The sequence below is a fragment of the Podarcis melisellensis genome (assembly GCF_964234715.1).
Source record: "Podarcis melisellensis genome assembly, chromosome: 1".
NCBI lineage: Eukaryota > Metazoa > Chordata > Lepidosauria > Squamata > Lacertidae > Podarcis > Podarcis melisellensis.
Genome location: NC_138528.1, coordinates 47,844,141 through 47,854,120, shown reverse-complemented (window position 1 = coordinate 47,854,120; position 9,980 = coordinate 47,844,141).

Here is a 9,980-nt window from a genome sequence, read left to right as displayed (position 1 = left end):
GGCAGCGCGGAGCACGGGGCGCCCTTCGGAGGACGCCCCGTGCTCCGCGCTGGTGTCGGCAAGCCTTGCGCACCCGGGGGATCTCCCCCCGGGAGCGCAAGGCTTGCGGGCGGCAGCTGGCAGCGCGGAGCACGGGGCGCCCTTCGGAGGACGCCCCGTGCTCCGCGCTGGTGTCGGCAAGCCTTGCGCACCTGGGGGATCTCCCCCCGGGAGCGCAAGGCTTGCGGGCGGCAGCTGGCAGCGCGGAGCACGGGGCGCCCTTCGGAGGACACCCCGTGCTCCGCGCTGGTGTTGGCCAGCCTTGCGCAACCGGGGGATCTCCCCCCAGGAGCGCAAGGCTTGCGGGCGGCAGCTGGCAGCGCGGAGCATGGGGCGCCCTTCGGAGGACGCCCCGTGCTCCGCGCTCGTGTTGGCAAGCCTTGCGCACCCGGGGGGCGCGTGGGGCGCCCTGAAACAGAGGGTTCCCCATGCTGCGGACTGTAGCCTGCCGCCCGACGCCGGGGCGCCCTGAAGCAGAGCGCCCCTCGTGCCAGGCAGACATGGGCCAGCCCCACAAGCTCGGGGGACAGCGGGGAGGTGCAGCACCGCCATCCCACTGTTCCCCGACCTTGTTTTGGGGGGGGGAATAAAGGAAAAAATGTTTTCCTTTATTTCCCCCCCCCAAAAAAAGTAGGTGTGTCCTATGGGACGGAGCGTCCTATGGGACGAAAAATACGGTACTTACTATTTCATAATAAAGTAATTATAAAATACTTTCTTTGTGTTTATTTGAGGCCTATTAAAGAGAGTTACTTTATATATAGTCAATATAGGCACAGAGTTAATTTTTTAAACATTTTCTAATGGTGGTGTGCCTCGAGATTTTTTTCATGAAACAAGTGTGCCTTTGCCCAAAAAAGGTTGGGAAACACTGCTATAGAAGCTCTGATATATTGCAGGGGGGGGGGGTTGCAGGAAGAGAGAGGAGGAAAGCAAGTATTTAACCACCACTTATATCTGTATCTCATTCAGAAAGTATAACCAGAGACATTTTGGCAAATTTAAAAAATCCACTGGGGACAGAAAATTTCCTCCCAAAAAGAGAATGTGTCCTAAAAAAAGAGAACAAATAATAATAATAATAATAATAATAATAATAATAATAATAATAATAATAATTTTTTATTTATACCCCCCCCCCAATTTGGCCGAGTTTCCCCCACCACTCTGGGCAGCTTCCAATCGAGTGTTAAAAACAATGCAGCATTAAATATTAAAAACTTCCCTAAACAGGGCTGCCTTCAGATGTCTTTTAAAGAGAAGATAGCTGCTTATTTCCTTCACATCTGATGGGAGGGTGTTCCACAGGGTGGACGCCACTACATTCTATGTGTTTTACATTTCCAACATGTTTTATCTCCAGTCTTGTGCATTTTTTCCAGTTTTACAGGTGTGATGTACCATCTGTACATCATTTTTTCCATATTTTCTCTAAGTGCCGTACAAGCTGTGAATTTCATTCCTTTATTCTAAAGTCTCACCCAACTGTCATATTCTAAATTATATCCAAAATCTATCACCCATTTTACCATTACTTCTTTTATCTCTTCATCTTTGGTATCCCATTCTAGTAACTGGTTATACATTTTGGATAGAAGTTTAGATTTACCTTCTAATATTTCTACCTGGTATCTGGATTTTTTTTCATTCATCCCTGCCTTTTTATCTTCAGTCCACAGAGCATTAATATGGTGAAATTGGAGCCAACCTGTTAATTTAATCTTTATCTCTTCATATGATCTGATTTTCCATCCTTTTTCTGTTCTTACTAGAAGATCTTCATAAGTCCATCTTTCACCTTCTGTGTTAATTTTTTTAACTGTTATGATGTCAATTAGTGATAACCACCAGGGAGTGTTTCTTTCGAGCAGCTTTTTATTTTTCTCCCATACCTCAAGCAGTGGCCCTCTAATAATATGGTTAGAGAATCCTTTATGGACCTTTTCTTTATTGTTCCACAGATATGCGTGCCATCCAAATCTGATGTTAAAACCTTCTAAGTCCAGGAAATCTGTGTTCTTTATAACAATCCATTTCTTGATCCAACAAAGGCATGAGGCTTCATAATATAATCTCAGATTTGGAACCGCAAATCTTCCTCTGTCTCTTTGGTCCGTGAGTAATTTAAATTTAATTCTCGGTCTTTTCCCCTGCCAAATAAATTTCAAGAGAGTTTTTTGCCAATCTTTAAATACTGAGGTTCCCCTAATTACCAGAATATTTTGGAATAAAAACAGCAGTTTCGGCAGTATATTCATCTTAATTGCCGCCATTCTTCCAGACCATGAGAGTTTTATCCTGTTCCAAGTATCGTAAGTCCTTTTTTATTTCTTTCCAGGTGTTTGTATTCCATTAAGTTTATGTTTTTCATGGTTAACCATATTCCCAGGTATTTTACCTTTTTTACCACTTTAATCCCAGTCTGTGACTCAAGATGGTTTCTTAAATCTTCCTTCATGTTCTTAGTCATCATTTTGGTTTTGGTTTTATTTAGCTTAAAGCCGGATACCTTTCCAAATTCCTCTAATAATTCTAACACTTTACCAACACTTTTTTGTGGATCTTCAAATCATCAGCGTATGTGTTTAGTTTATATTCTTTTACACCAATTCTAATTCCACGTATCTCTGATATTGCCTTATCTTATTCACAATTATTTCTAGCACCATTATAAACAAAAGAGGTGACAGAGGGCACCCCTGTCTTGTACCCTTCGAGATTTCAAATGAGTCAATTAAGTTATTATTGATAATCAGTTTAGCTCCAGCTCATAAGAGCTGGGGCAGAATTGATCAAATCTGGGTTTCAAGAGAACTCACATTAAGAACTTCAAAGTGCAAAATCCAACCTAGAACCCTCTCTGATCATAATTCAATAGTTTTCGAAATAAAAGGTGTATCTCATAGCGGGTTCAGATGGAGAATGAATGAATATTTATTAGAGAGTGAAGATGTCATTGAAAAGGCCAAAGCCACCTTAAAAGACTATTTCAGTCTGAATCTCAATAAAGAAACAAATATAGATGTAGTCTGGGATTGCGAGCAAGGCGGTCCTAAGAGGGTTTCTTATTCAGCAAAATAGCTATAAGAGGAAAGTAAGAGAACAAAAGAAAGAGGAAATTCTTAGTCAGCTAAGAGAATGTGAGAAAAAATTAATAACAAACCCAAAAGACGAACAAAACATACAAAGAATAAAAATGTTACAAACACAGTATTCAATGCTAACAAGTCAAGAAATTGAATGGAAAATTAAGTTAATGAAACAAAAATATTTTGAATCAGCTAACAAAACAGGTAAACTATTAGCTTGGCAACTGTGAAAAAGGCAAAAACAAAATGTAATAAATAAGATAAAAATAGAGGAACAATTGATAGAAGACCCAAAAGAAATAAAGGAAAATTGCCTTAAATTTTATGAGAAATTGTACAAAAAGGAAGATGAAGAGATAACCCGGATAGAAGAATACTTAGAAGACTACAGTGGGAAGACCATAACAGAGGAAGAAAGAACCCAATTAAATAAACCTATAAAAGTAGAAGAGATCCAGGATGCGATAAGGAAGATGAAACCAGGGAAAGCTCCGGGACCGGACGGACTGTCAGCTAAATATTATAAAGTATTAGAAAACCAACTAACGCCAGTGTTATGTGACATCATGAACAAAATATTAAGAGGAGGTAGGATACCAGAGACATGGAAAGAGGCCCACATTACGATGATCCCTAAACCGGACACGGGTAAATTAAATATCAAAAACTATAGACCTATATCACTATTAAACAATGATTATAAAATTTTCACAGAGGTGATGGCAAACGGACTCAAAAAATGCCTAGTAAATTTAATACATAAAGATCAAGCAGGATTCCTCCCAAATAGGTTACTCAAAGATAATGTAAGGCACATTATAAACATCATTGAATATCTGGAGTGTAAGAATGAGGTACCTGCGGCGCTGATTTTCATCGATGCAGAGAAGGCATTCGACAATGTCTCATGGCTGTTCTTATTAAAAAGTTTGCAGAAAGCAGGGCTAGAGGGCGAATTTATGGAAGGAATAAAATCGATTTATTCGAACCAATCTGCTAAACTGATCATAAACAATAATCTAACAGATTCATTCAAAATTGAAAAAGGAACAAGACAGGGATGCCCTCTATCCCCGCTTTTATTAATTATGGCATTAGAGGTAATAACGAACAAGATAAGAGCAACACCAGAGAGTCGAGGGATCAAAGTTGGAACGAAGGAATACAAACTAAAAGCATACACAGATGATCTGATGCTATCCCTAGAAGAACCGCAGAAAGGCTTTAGTAAGGCCTTGGAGTTATTAGAAGAATATGACAAACTATCCGGTTTTAAATTAAACAAATTAAAGACAAAGATGTTGACTAAAAATTTGGGAAAAGATGAAAGAGAAAAACTGGAGATACAGAATGGAATCAAGGTGGCTAAAAAAATAAAATATTTGGGAATTTGGCTCACCACAAAAAACATAAATCTAATTCAGGATAATTATTCCACAACATGGAAGGAGATTAAAAAAGATCTAGATACGTGGAACAGAGTAAAACTTTCGTGGGCGGGAAGGATGGTGGCAATAAAAATGAACATACTCCCAAGAATGATATTTCTGTTCCAAAACATCCCAGTGATTAGAGGTTCCTCAATGTTTAAAGATTGGCAAAAAACTCTTTCGAAATTTATATGGCAAGGGAAAAGACCGAGAATTAGATTCAAATTACTTACAGATCGGAAAGAAAGAGGGGGATTTTCGGTACCTAATCTGAAGTTATACTTTGAGGCCTCCTGCCTCTGCTGGATCAGAGATTGGATAAATTTGGAAGACACCGATCTGTTAGACTTAGAAGTCTTCAATAACAGGTTCGGTTGGCATGCCTATTTGTGGCTAAATAAAGAAAAGATACATAAAGGTTTTTCAAACCACATTATTAGAGGGCCACTATACGAAGTTTGGGAGAAAAATAAAAAACTTCTGGAATGGAAAACACCCTGGTGGTTATCACCAATTGATATTTTAACAACCAAAAAAGCAAATATGGAAGGAAAAAGACTGACATATGAAGACCTACTGATAAGATCAGAGAGTGGATGGAAATTGAGAACATACGAGGAGTTGAAAGACAAACTAACAGGCTGGCTGCAATTTCATCAAATAAACACAGTATGGAAGGAAGACAAAAAAGTAGGGATAAACGAGAAAAAAATCTAAATTCCAGATAGAAATAATTGAAGGTAAATCCAAGTTATTATCTAAAATGTATAACATATTATTAGATTGGGACACTAAAGATGAAGAAATAAAGGAGGTCATGACAAAATGGGCAATGGACTTGGGATACAATATAGAATATGATAAGTGGTTGAAATTATGGACTAGTGGAATGAAATTCACGGCATGTGTCTTACTCAGAGAAAATTTGGAAAAAATGATGTATAGGTGGTATATCACACCGGCAAAACTAGGGAAAATGTACAAAACAGGAAATAAGGCTTGCTGGAAGTGTAAAATCAAAGAAGGCAATTTCTACCATATGTGGTGGACCTGCGAAATAATGAAGAAGTTCTGAGAACTTATTTATAATGAGTTTAAAATATATATATATATACCTTCCCTAAAAGACCAGAGGCCTTCTTACTAGGAGTAATTGGGGATAAAATAAAAAAGAAGATAAGACATTAGTCCAATATGCCACGGCTGCCGCTAGAATATTAATTGCACAAAATTGGAAAAGCCCAAATACCCCAACAATCAGAGATTGGCAAACAAAATTATATGACTATGTTGATTTAGCAAAAATGACACAAAAAATCAGAAACCAAAGAAATACAAAGTTTATTAGTGACTGGAATAAATTTATGTTATACATTGAAGGAAACTACAGAGACTTAAAAACTATAGCAGATTTGATATAAGTCTTACGACGCGTAAACCATTAACAATTAATAGCTGCAGAAAAAAGAAAGAATTTTTATTAAGAAGCCCGAAATTGGGAGGGAAGGAGGTCAATGGGTGCGTAGAGAAAAGGTTTAAATATCTAAAGATATAAAAATTCAAGGAAAAAGACAAAGAACTGTAATGGATGTTATCTTTGTGCTATGTATGGATATTTCTTTTGCATTTGTTGATTTGTTTTTTTCCTTTTGATTTGTTTTTTAAGAGAAACTCAATAAAAAGAAATTGAAGGGGGGAAAAAGATAACCAGTTTAGCTCTTTGATCTAAATAGATCACTTTTATTCCCTCCAAGAATGTGCCCTCTATCCCTACTGTTTCCATACATTTTAATAAGAATTGCCAAGATACATTATCGAAAGCCTTTTCGGCGTCAATAAAAATTAATGCTGCGGGGATTTCATTTTTACATTCCAAGTATTCAATAATATTTATTATGTGCCTTACATTATCTTTTAATTGCCTATTGGGTAGAAATCCGGCTTGGTCCGTATGAATAAGATTGATTAAACGTTTTTTGAGCCGATTAGCCATTACTTCTGCATAAATTGTATAGTCATTATTTAATAATGATATCGGTCTGTAGTTCTTAATATTGAGTGTATCTGAGTCTGGTTATCAACGTAATGTATGCTTCTTTCAAGGAATCTGGTATCTTTCCTCCTCTTAAAATTTTATTTGTTACTTCGCACAACACCAGTGTTAGATGTTCTTCCAGGACTTTATAATACTTAGCCGATAAACCATCAGGCCCTGGGGCTTTCCCTAGTTTCATCTTCTTTATCGCCTCTTGGATTTCCTCTATTTTTATGGGTTTGTTTAGTTGGCTTTTCTCCTCTTCCGTTCAACATTCAATTCTATTGTCTTCTAAGTATTTTTTTATTTCTGTTATATCTTCCTCTTCTCTTTTATATAATTTTTCGTAAAATTTAAGGAAGCTTTTCTTTATTTCATTAGGGTCTTCCAAAAGTTGCTCTTTTATTTTTATTTTGTTAATCACGTTTTGGTTTTTTGGTTTTCTTAATTGCCACGCCAAAAATTTCCCCGTTTTATTTGCTGATTCAAAGAATTTTTGTTTCATTGACTTAATTCTCCATTCCACTTCTTGGTCTATTAACATTGAATATTGTGTTTGCAACATCTTATACAATTGCTTATTTCGTTCCTCATTAGGTTTTGTTATTAAATTTTTTCCACAATCTCTTAATTGAGTATCTCTTCTTTTTTTTGTTCTCTCAACTTTTTCCTATAACTGTTTTGTTGAATCAGAAAACCTCTTAAAACTGCCTTACTGGCATCCCAAACTATATCGATATTTGTTTCTTTGTTGATGTTTAAATCAAAATATTATTTCAAGAGTAACTTTGGCCTTCTCAATCACCTCATCATTTTCAAGTAAATAATCGTTCATTCTCCATCTGTACGTACCCTGTACTTCACATTTTAACTCCAAAACTATCAAACTATGATCGGAGAGGGTTCTAGGTTGTATCTCACATTTCACAACTCTTGTTGTTAGTTCTCTTGAGACCCATATTTGATCCAACCTACCTCAGCTCTGATGTGGTTCTGAAAAATGTGTAAATTGTTTCATCATTGGACTTTTATGTCTCCATATGTCTATTAAGTCTAGGTTTTCCTCGAGGTCATTAAACAATCTTGGTAGTTTCCCTTGATTCAGTTTCCTCCTTTTTGAACTTCTGTCTAATTCCGGTGTTGGCACTCCATTTAAATCTCCAAGTAAAATCAACTTATAACTCTCTAGGTCTAATAATATTTGTTCCAGTTTCTTTAAAAACTCTGCTTTATTTGTGTTTGGGGCGTAAACGGTTACCACATTAAATTTTTCTCCCTGATGGTTAATTTGTATTCCCAAAATTCTTCCTTCGTCATCCTTACATATTAATTTGGGTTCCCATTTCTCCTTTGCATATATCACTACCCCTCTTTTTTTGTTTGTATCTGAGTTAATGAATTCTGTTCCCAACCTTTTATTTATCAAAATATGCTTATGTTTTTTGGCCACATGTGTTTCCTGACAACAAATCACATCAAAGTTCTTTTTCTTTAAAACCTTCTCAATTTTATTTCTCTTATGTTTTTCATTCAAACCATTCACATTCCAGGACAAAAATTTAAGAGTCATTGTTATGTTAAGTTACTATTCGTTCTACTTTGTTTTTCTGGTTTATATTCTGGTGGTTCTATTTCCGATTGTTTCTTCCTCTTCCTCTTCTTCTCCTCCTATGGCTCCTTCCTCCTCTCCGTCCTCCTCCTCCCCTCCCCCCCTGTCTCTTCCCTCTCGATTTCCTTTTTTCCTCTCTTCTCCTCTGTATTCATCTCTCTTCCTCCAGGTCTTTCTTACACTTTTCCAAGTTCCTTTTCATATCTTGTCAGAATTTTTTTCACTTCTTGAGTGTCTGTCAATTTGAATCTTTTATCCTTATAGTAGAAGGAGATTCCTTCTGGGAACTCCCATCTGTATTGTATAACATTTCTTTTCAAGACATTATTTCTCTATATCCTTTCCTTTTGCGCAAAACCCTGATTGGAATTTCTTTAAAAATAATAATTGGCCTGCCTCCAATTATTAATTTTTTTGATAACTCATTCTTAATATTGTGTTTTTCATCTCAATTGAATTAAAAATAACTAAACAATCACCAGAAAGTTTTATTGACTTAATTTGTTGGGATTTCACTCTTACTCTGAATGCATTTTCTACCATATATGCTACCTCTTCCTCTTTTATCTCCAACCATTTTGCTAATTCCCTAATCATTTTTTCCTTTATGTTCTCGTTTGCTTCTTCTCCCACTCCTCTAAATTTCAAATTAAGCTGCTTCTGTCGCATTTCTGCCATAGCTAGACTATTCTAAATTTGATCTTGCGTTTTTTTCAAGTCTTTTATTTCTTCCTTTATTTTTTCTGTCTCCTTCTTTTGTTCCTTCATTTCTTTTTGAATTTTCTTATTTGTCTCTTCAATTGTTTTTGACCTGACTGTCAAATCTTGTATCTTACTAGAAAGTTCTCCTACAGCACTTTCTATCTTTCTATCTATCTATCTGTTCCTGCACCTCTCCTAGTGTACTTTCCATGTGTAATTCACTTTGCTTAAATTCCTCCTTGATTTTTAGCCACAAAATGTCTAGGTATTTAATTTCCTCTTGTCGGGATACCTTCTCCCCAACATTTTAGAATTATTTTATCAGTTGATCTGTTTTAATATTCGATCTCTCCCCTAGAGGGCGCACAATCTCTTTCTTATTCTTTGTATATCTTAATAGACCTTAACAAGTTTACAATTTTACTCTCTTACCACTTTCTTTATACCTCTTGATGTTATACCCCCCTTGGTTTTAGTCAAAACTTCCCCAAAAAAACCCTTAAAATATTATAGAGTCCCAGTGACCTTGTCACATGTTAAATATAGTCGTGTTAGTATGTTATTTTTCAGAGCAAAGAGAATTTTAATAAATGAGGGATAGCTTCTTTTATAGTTAGAAAGAGAGCATCCAGTCCAAATCAAATTCTGTCGTCTTCAGCCATTTGTCGGCTTAATCCAATTCGCGGAAAGTCTTCAGAAGTTTATTCCAAGCATGAATCCAAAGTCTAATAAGTTACCATTTGTTTTCAATCTTTGGAATTCCTGATGGAATATAAATATCCAAATAAGTGTCCAGATAAGTAACCAGATAAGTCAGGATCTTCAAAACCAAAGGTTTTGCAAGTATATAGAGTCTATTTATGTCCTTTCAGATTTATTAAAGTTTAATTTGAAGTTTAACGTAAAATAGGAAACTCGGCTATTCGGTGTTGAGGTGAAATTCTAGACTCTTCCACTGTTTGCACTTAGTCCATTTCTAGAATCAGTTTTTCAGTTCCATCTGTTCTTTGTTGCTTCAGCATGTAGCTACAAATCCCCCAAAAGGTGAGGAATTGGATTAGAGCAGAATTTCCCTA